We start from the raw sequence: 9,185 nt of genomic DNA on the forward strand, positions 1-9,185 counted from the left end.
AAACTAGTTAAGACCCAGGACACGATCATATCAGTAAGCAAATATTTTGTTGCGGGTCTGAGTTATCCGAACTAGAGTTTGGTTGGCTATGTGAATACTTAAGTTGTGCAAGCTGATTTCTTGCATTCTTCAGTCATGGCAGCTGTGCATCATCTACATATAATGCGCCACAAAAGATAAGAAGAAAAGAAGAAGACTGAGAACAATAAATTTGCAAGACCGGTAGAACATTTGATACAATGAATCAAGCAGACTTAGATTCTCATTATTTCCACGATCAAGAAGAACAAGACTTCATTCTAGATGAACAATTTTAATCGGATACCAAGGTTTTCTTTCTACAAAACCTCGTTAATTTCTTGTTCTACCTTGGCATCAATATCAGTCATTATTCTTCTGCAAATACGGTCAGTCGCAAATAACGTTAATCCAGTGACGAAACTAGACTCGCAATTCCTAAGACTCTGAAATTTGACTTTACATTATATTTAAAGCAGCTAAATCTGGTTATGTATGTATGTCTGGGTGTAAAACATTCAGTAATTAATAGAAAATGGTAACTGTGTGGTTGTGTGCAAATAAATTGTTCTTTTAGAAGGCAAAAAGACAAATCTTAATGTTCATCGGCACACATTTTATAAATAAATAGACAATGTGCATTGTATCTAAATGATATACAAGATGTCTTATACTGCATAGGTTTGCTTCCGATGAGCTATTGGCTTCTATGAAATATCAACAAGGAATGTGCTATTTTAATTATAAGGTATTTTGTTTATGCATCAAAAATTTATTGACCTGATATGACATCCTTATTAAGTTTGAAAGTTAACCTGTCTTCTATATGTACATGTAAAGATAGCTCTTTTTTACAGATCCTAATATGTGGTAAGAATTGCAAATCTGCTCAAAAGACTAGGTCAAAATTAATGCAAGAGACACTTTTCATTATTTACAAGTTGGAAATTGACTTCATAATGACGATATTAATTAATGACGTAAAAATACGTCTTATGTCTCACTTTATTTCAAGTTAAATAGAATTGTCGTAAGTATGTTAAGATGAAATATGTAGGCTCTATTTGATATTACTATTAATAAATCTTCCGTCATTTATGCAACAAAAAGGAAGAAATTGATATAGTCCAGATTAGATTGCCAGGTTGCTCGCAAGACAACTATAAGCACACATATCATGTAAGATAGGTTAAAACATTAATAGACCTATAATAAAATTACATTAAGTATTGTTATGGATGGAGTGGTCCTTAAATTATATGGAACATATTTAATAACCTTTCGGTAATTCAATGTTTGTTTTATGTTGTGGTTCAAGTAATTCAAACTTCGTTGTATTATTTGATATTTTCTTTTATACAAAAAGGCACAATGTGTAAGGTGAATGAAAATAAAGGAGAAAATAAGATTGCAATTGGTATCAACTATCAAGTTAAAGGAGAGGTAATTATTCATTGAATATTCTCTATTGTTTACATTGATCTGTTTAAAATATAGAACATTTAGTTCTTAAACTTTTCATATGCTTAATGTAGACTTTTTCACACAAGCATAGGGCAATTTCTACTTAAGTGACGTTGGCAATGAACCCAAGCCACTTGACCAAAGAAACTTCAAGCAAATGCTTGATTAATTTGTAGTACAGATATTTTTTCAGTTCCTGAAAATATTATTAGTAGATATTAAACAATTCAATTTCTGCAATTTTGCTGTACTACTGGGTATAAAAGGGGCTGGTAAAGTTAGCAACTATTTTAACTGTGCAATTCAGTAATTCACAGCACCTTGTATTGTATTGTATTGTATTGTATTGATCATTTCATAGCGAGTTTGAAGAAGTTACAATGTAAATGTCACAGATACTTTTATGTAAGCTTTTTGTAGGTCATGTACTGTTCTTGAGTTATGTTGTAAAGAGGGCTGTAGCAACAACACTTTTGTAAAATGTACATAACTCATCAAGCAAGTTACAGAGTATTTGATTTTTTGACTTTTACAAAACAACAAAGCATTATTTTTCAATAACATATTGATAGCGAGTGTGTAGAAGTCAAATGTCATGGTTATACTTTTGTAGGTCCTGTTGTCCTTGTGTTGTAAAGAGGATTTAAACAGCAACACTTTTGTAAAATGCAAGCAAGTTTTCAAAGTTTTATAGAAGGAACTTTTGCAAAACAACAAAGTGTTATTTTGCAAAACAAAGTGTTATTTTAAATAAGATATTGATTAATCAAGATTCAAGATTTTGGCTGCTTGGACCAACAATAATGCATCTACCCTTAAATTGCTTCAACAAGAATAATTGTTGATTATTGTGGGTGAGCAAGCCTATCCAGTGCAATGCAATTAGATTATTTTGACATTATTAGTGGTGGCAACTTTATTTTGTTCAAAATTTAAAAGAGCAGAAAAGATAAATTGTTTCTGGGTTAGTATGTTGCCTTGTGATATCTGTTTCAACTAGTAGTATAAGGTACATATGGGCACTATTCATGATCTTATCATTAAATGTGTCCTGAAATTGGAACTTCGAGTTCTGTGTTACTTGAAGGTTAGAGTTTGGTCAGATAGGCATTTTACAAATTCCGGTTTAAAAATCTTACAATGAGCACCCATTTCATGTGTTATTCTCAAGATCAGATAAAGACCAAAATATCTCTTGATAAACATATAATTCAAGGTCGGATGAAGAAATTCCAATAAGATCATTTTGTCAAATTGTGCATTGTTCATTTAAAAATGTTGTATGTTACTTAGATAGTACATTACACTTGATTATATATGGAATTGTTGTCTATCTTTAAAAATATACATGTACATTGTATTTGATAAGTTGTGCTAAACACGCTTGAAGCATGCATGATTGTATTGTATTGTAATTATAGCTTAAACAACATTGCATTTTAATTGTATACATATTTTGTGTATAATAGACATATTGATAGACCTGCAAAATATTTAAAGAGCAAGTAATGTTAAACCGATATATGCCTTTATGCTATGCATGGGCTCCCGATTATTTGTTTCAGAACATACAGTTTGTTGATAAGCATCCGAAATTTATTGTCTTTTGATTCAATAATCTTTGTGTCTATATTATTAGGGTGCACCAGTGAATTTTCTGTGTTTTCTTGTTTTGCCTGGCTATTTTTAGATAATAATCGTTAATAAGTCTATCTAATTCATGTTTGCAAATAGCTTACATGCATGCCTTAATTATTTTATTTTAAATAAACCATTGTTCATACTTTGGTCTATATCTATTATATTGTTTCGCAATAGATTAATTGATCAATAGATTTTGTTAAGAAAACCCCAGAATGAGTAAACCAATATTTGTCTAGTCTTGGGGCCTACCCCAATGCCTAGGTGATTGTTCACTACAATTATATGGTGGACACTAACAGTAAATTGATAGCCTTCCTTTGTCATCAGAGGGATTGAATTGGTTCAGGGTTTTTCTGATGCATTTTGGTGCATCCTGATCTTTTGTTTTTCCACCTTTGTTAATTTGCTTTTTGGGGGGGGGGGGGAATTATGCAAGTTTCTCCATTGAGAAACTTGTATGGCATTGTTTCTTCTTTTGGAGATTTCTGTTTATTTAATAATTGCGTTATAAATATTGATTTCCAATTCAATCCTCTGTTTGATCCAAAGAGGTATCTGTATTTGCTTAAGATGAAATTTGGTTAAATGTGATACAGAAGTCAATTCTTGCATGTCCAGCCTGTATGGTTGGCTTGTTGTACACATTTTTCCAATAATTCTTGTATTGTGTTATTAATAATATTTATTGGAAGATAACTAATTCAGTATGGTTATTTCTATTTATATTATGTCAGGTCTTAATTGCTATGAAAGTGCTATGAAATCTATCATTATGTATCTCAATTATATTTATGTATATGAATATAAATTGTTGAATGGTCATAAATAGCTTAATAAATGGTCCTCATGATCGTGAGGGCAATGCGGAGTCTAATCAATGCTTTGGTGTTGTGTTTTCCTGATGTCTTGAGACAATGACGTTTTTCAAAGTTGAAAATCTTTTAAAAACCAGATTGTCTCAGCATCAGGGAAACTTGGGCATTCATGTGCAGCCAAGTCTGGACAATTATCCTATCAGTTCCACTTGAGCCATATCAAGTGCTCTTGAAACTTATGCTATTGATTTGGGTCATGGTATTGGAATGTTGTAGGAGTTGTTGTGTTGTTATAGCAACAATCCCAGATTCCTGGCCATTCAGATGGCACTTTAGTGGGGTGCAGCCAATCAGGTATCTGCTTTAATTCCATTTCCTTTGTTGTGTTCATACCTTTCTTAGTAAGCCACTTGCATTTGCTCCTCCGATCATGCTGGACCAAAAAAGCCCACCCACCCTCCCAGTAGCTGGAAGGGTAAATCAGTTATCTCATTTGTCAAAGATGCTTCAATGAAAGTATGTCAAATTATGCTACTCTCCGCTTTGTCTGGAGTTTCTTCAAATCCTGAAGAATCTCGTCAGTAGATTGTCTCCACTTTCTACTACGCTGCGTTGTCTGGAGTTTCTTCAAATCCTGAGGAATCTCGTCAGTAGATTGTCTCCACTTTCTACTATGCTGCTTTGTCTGGAGTTTCTTCAAATCCTGAGGAATCTCGTCAGTAGATTGTCTCCACTTTCTACTACGCTGCGTTGTTTGGAGTTTCTTCAAATCCTGAGGAATCTCGTCAGTAGATTGTCTCCACTTTCTACTATGCTGCTTTGTCTGGAGTTTCTTCAAATCCTGAGGAATCTCGTCAGTAGATTGTCTCCACTTTCTACTACGCTGCTTTGTCTGGAGTTTCTTCAAATCCTGAGGAATCTCGTCTGTAGATTGTCTCCACTTTCTACTACGCTTTGTGCTGGCTTAATGAATGCTTTGTATGGAGTTCTTCAAATCCTGAAGAATCTCGTCTGTAGATTGTCTCCACTTTCTACTACGCTTTGTGCTGGCTTAATGAATGCTTTGTATGGAGTTCTTCAAATCCTGAAGAATCTCGTCTGTAGATTGTCTCCACTTTCTACTACGCTTTGTGCTGGCTTAATGAATGGTTTGTATGGAGTTCTTCAAATCCTGAAGAATCTCGTCTGTAGATTGTCTCCACTTTCTACTACGCTTTGTGCTGGCTTAATGAATGGTTTGTATGGAGTTCTTCAAATCCTGAAGAATCTCGCTGTAGATTGTCTCCACTTTCTACTACGCTTTGTGCTGGCTTAATGAATGCTTTGTATGGAGTTCTTCAAATCCTGAAGAATCTCGTCTGTAGATTGTCTCCACTTTCTACTACGCTTTGTGCTGGCTTAATGAATGCTTTGTATGGAGTTCTTCAAATCCTGAAGAATCTCGTCTGTAGATTGTCTCCACTTTCTACTATGCTTTGTGCTGGCTTAATGAATGCTTTGTATGGAGTTCTTCAAATCCTGAAGAATCTCGTCTGTAGATTGTCTCCACTTTCTACTACGCTTTGTGCTGGCTTAATAAATGCTTTGTATGGAGTTTCTTCAAATCCTGAAGAATCTCGTCAGTAGATTGTCTCCACTTTCTACTATGCTGCTTTGTCTGGAGTTTCTTCAAATCCTGAGGAATCTCGTCAGTAGATTGTCTCCACTTTCTACTACGCTTTATGTAGAGTAATTTATGCTTATTTGAAGTATCATTTTGGCTTGATTGTTTTTGTCAGTGGATTATTTCATTTATTAATATTATTTATAGTAAATTTTGGCTCACTTTTCAATAATTACCAGTTTATATAGGGATTTAAAGGTTTAATTCATTGATAGAGTTGGCATTGTTTCTTCTTTTGGAGATTTCTGTTTATTTAATAATTGCGTTATAAATATTGATTTCCAATTCAATCCTCTGTTTGATCCAAAGAGGTATCTGTATTTGCTTAAGATGAAATTTGGTTAAATGTGATACAGAAGTCAATTCTTGCATGTCCAGCCTGTATGGTTGGCTTGTTGTACACATTTTTCCAATAATTCTTGTATTGTGTTATTAATAATATTTATTGGAAGATAACTAATTCAGTATGGTTATTTCTATTTATATTATGTCAGGTCTTAATTGCTATGAAAGTGCTATGAAATCTATCATTATGTATCTCAATTATATTTATGTATATGAATATAAATTGTTGAATGGTCATAAATAGCTTAATAAATGGTCCTCATGATCGTGAGGGCAATGCGGAGTCTAATCAATGCTTTGGTGTTGTGTTTTCCTGATGTCTTGAGACAATCATGAGTTGCGTGTGTCAATTTTTATGTTAAAAATACTGTTTAATAATACCGAAATAAAGGTATATTACCAAGGCATGAACCCCCTATATCCTTCCAAAAATTGTAATATTCGGCCTATTATTGTGAGAATATTCCAATCAGAGATCGCGATATTGGACACTTTATTGTGACATTTATATCATTGTTTATACATTTTAAGCTTTATTCATGACACGGATTTACAAATTTTACAACACGGATTACAATACAGAAAAATATTTAATATTATATCAATAGAGTTTTGGTAAACCCGTGCAAGGAAGAAAAAGTCTTGAAGGTAATAGTTATATGAAAAGATATATGTAACTTTATGGAAAAGTTAGTAAGATTGCATACAAAAGAGTTATAGAAAGACAAAACAAAATTAATAGAGTGATGAATTGTCAATTATGTTTTATTAGCATGATATCGTTAAAATGTTCCTCAACTTTTTCAAAGCATAGGAGCACATGTGAGAAGGAAATCGTTTACAGTAAGAGTTATTCGCAAGATAATAGTTAAATATGTTATATCCAATAGGAGTACCTTAAAGGGAGAAGCTTCCACAGAAGCAAAATGGAAATATAGTCAGGTTTATATCTTAATTAATTAGCTTATTTAATTATAATTTAATTATCTCAGGTGCCATAGGTATTTGAGAGAAAACTTTCATAGATCTTCAAAGATAATGATATCTTCAAAGATAAAAGGTGTCGCAATATAATCTATATAATAATACGCTATTCTCTGTCTGTGGATCTGTCTGTAGATCTGTTTGTCTGTGACTGCTAATGTGAGGCCACCGTAGGTCATACAGGGCTCAAACTTGGTAGGTGAGTGCAGCTTGATATGAGGAAGAACGAGTTTATATTTTTTAAGGTCAAAGGTCAAGGACGGGGTCAAGTTCAATTGAAGACTAATTTCAAACACTTTAAATGGCAAATCTAGCCATGCCATTGTGTTGACCTTGGACTATCAAACAAAAGTGTCCACAGTGACCTTTTTGTCAGACCTACGGTTAAGAGGTCATAGGTCAAGAAAGGTAAAAATTTCAAATTGCCCCTATGGAGTTGAAACTTGGTCGGTGGGTGGACCTTGGACCAACAAATAAAAGTTTCCATGATGACCTTTTCGTCACACTTACGGTTAAGAGGTCATAGGTCAAAAAAGGTAAAAATTTCAAATTGCCCCTATGAAGCTCAAACTTGGTGGGTGGGTGGACCTTGGACGAACGAACAAAAGTTTCCATGGTGACTTTTCGTCAGACCTACAGTGAAGAGGTCATAGGTCAAAAAGGTAAAATTTCAAATTGCCCCTATGGAGCTCATGCTTGGTGGGTAGGTGGACCTTGGACTAAGAAATAAAAGTTTCCACAGTGACCTTTTCTTCAGACCTACGGTTAAGAGGTCACCAGGGGTCATCTGAGGTCAGATTAGTAAAAACTGTCATATGGGCATGGAACTTGGTGGGTACCAATGAGGTAGAAAGGATAGAGTGCCCTGCTCGCTGAATCTGTGAAGCAGGTTTGGGTCCCGGTTTGGGTGCTGTATAGATCACAAAGTTGAACAAATCATGTATTAAAACGCATTAAATTTCCCAGTATACCATTGTCTTTATCAAAAAATTGCTGAATTATAAAGGCAAACACGCCTGAATCTGGTATTTCATCAGTGTTTGCCACGCTAAACAACTCTACCACTTTACGAAATTTCGCCTTCAGTCGCCGTTCCTGTAGCGCCGCATGGCAACGGGCGAATGAACTAGATTTAGGAGCGTGCTTGCCTTTATTATTCAGCAATTTTTTGATAAAAAATGGTACACAGTACAGTTGAATATGCTAAAACAAGTAATTTATTTCATTTTATTAATCCATACATGCTAGAGTAAATTCAGTTTCCATTTTAGTTGTATTTGATGCTGATTTTGTTAGGTCCCTTCATTTCATAATGGCTTATTCAGTGTGTGATTATCAATGAAACGGCAACGTACCAGCTCGAGCTCAGTGTTTTTCTACGTCATTGGTGGGTACAGACAATATTTAGAGCAAAAATTTTGGAAGGTCATTTTGGGGTCATCCGATCCGAGGTCACCTACGGGTCATCTGAGGTCAAATTAGTCAAAACTGTCGTATAGGCATGAAACTTGGTGGGTACAGTCAACATTTAGAGCCAAATTTTTGGAAGGTCATTTTGGGGTCACCAGGAGTCATCTGAGGTCAAATTAGTAAAAACTGTCATATGAGCATGAAACTTGGTAGGTACAGTCACTATCAGCCAGGTAATTGCGCCCAGCCAAGAGCCGCCAAATATGGGTAACCGCCTAGTAAGGTTATAATTATGCGAATGTATGTTGCCTTATTTCTTTACTATCTCCGAAGTTAATTGGAGACTTGGATTTTGAGATATTCTTTTCTTGAATTACAATGATATATATGCACATTATTTGAGTATTTCACAGTAATCCTTTATCCATTGTAACTTCCAGGTCACATATACGCCTGGTAGGAATCCAGGGATATTCACCCTCAAATTTATATAGTTATGAAATTAACTGCAAAAGGTGCAAATATTAAAACCTCACAAAAATCTTCCACTACACAGTTATTCTAATGACACTTAAGGCAAAAAAAAAGATTGTTTGCTTGTCCTCCACCAACCCACCCTAATCTGGAAAAAAGGTGTTTTTTTTGTTTTATTGTACAAATGAATACCGACCCTAATTTTTGAAAAAGGTTTTTTTTCTTTCAACATTTTTGACATCCTGAAAAGTTTTTTTACAGTTTCTACACACTTCTAAACTGTTTTAAAAACATGAATGAAGTGGTATAAAGTAGAGAAATATTCCAATTCACAACTATATGGGATATTATTAAGCTAATTAAAGGCA

This window comes from Amphiura filiformis, chromosome 12, assembly GCF_039555335.1.
Source record: "Amphiura filiformis chromosome 12, Afil_fr2py, whole genome shotgun sequence".
Classification (NCBI taxonomy): Eukaryota; Metazoa; Echinodermata; class Ophiuroidea; order Amphilepidida; family Amphiuridae; genus Amphiura; species Amphiura filiformis.